This window comes from Bison bison, unplaced genomic scaffold (assembly GCF_000754665.1).
Source record: "Bison bison bison isolate TAMUID 2011002044 unplaced genomic scaffold, Bison_UMD1.0 scf7180017863421, whole genome shotgun sequence".
NCBI lineage: Eukaryota > Metazoa > Chordata > Mammalia > Artiodactyla > Bovidae > Bison > Bison bison.
Window position 1 is genome coordinate 441 of NW_011493993.1, and position 655 is coordinate 1,095.

General features: G+C 45.5%; 1 long non-coding RNA gene across 1 annotated transcript in view; it reads right to left on the reverse strand.

The window, feature by feature from the left end:
* Positions 1–37: 37 nt before the first annotated feature.
* Positions 38–655, reverse strand: part of LOC104983828 — a 5,070-nt gene continuing 4,452 nt past the window's right edge. The window contains exon 3 of the long non-coding RNA XR_824684.1: positions 38–193. This is a non-coding gene — a long non-coding RNA (uncharacterized LOC104983828). The remainder of the gene's footprint in view (positions 194–655) is intronic.

Consider the following 655-nt stretch of genomic DNA (forward strand, 5'->3'; position numbering starts at 1 on the left):
TTGGCACAGAGTAGTGCTCAGGGATTCCTTGTTCTCTTTCCCACCTTCCCTCAAGCTGTCCCTAGCCCTTTCCCCCTTAAGAATGCTCCACTCTCACCTTTAAGGACTCAGGGAGACTCTTCCTCAAGGATTTCTCTAACATCTGCAGCAGTTGTGGGCCTTGTAAATGGAACATCTTGGCAGGTCCCTTAACCTAAGAGAGGATCGACAGACAAGGAATGAGAAGTGCTGGAAGACACACAAAGATGCCCAAGTCCCTGTTTCCTGGGAAACAGCAATGGTTAGAAAGCAAAACAGAACAAAAAACCCGCCACTCCCTTCGTGTTTCTGAGTGTCTTCCTGCAAGGAACTGCCCTTCTCCCATTGGGCTTAAGACTCACCGTGACCCTCACGTTGTCTGTGACAAGGCCAGGTACTAATCCTTCAAACTCCCCATCTTCAACAGCTCATAGAAGTCAACATAAAAAAAACTTCAAACAAACAAAAAGCCAAACAATCCCATTAAAAGGGCAGATAACTGGATTCTTTCTGTTTACTCTCCCTTCCTACATGGTTAGGTGGACGGTTTATCCCGGCTTAACAATCACAACAAAGTGTTCTAACAGCTTAACAAAGATTAAAGCTTGACAAAACGTTAATCCGTCTTCTCTCCTGC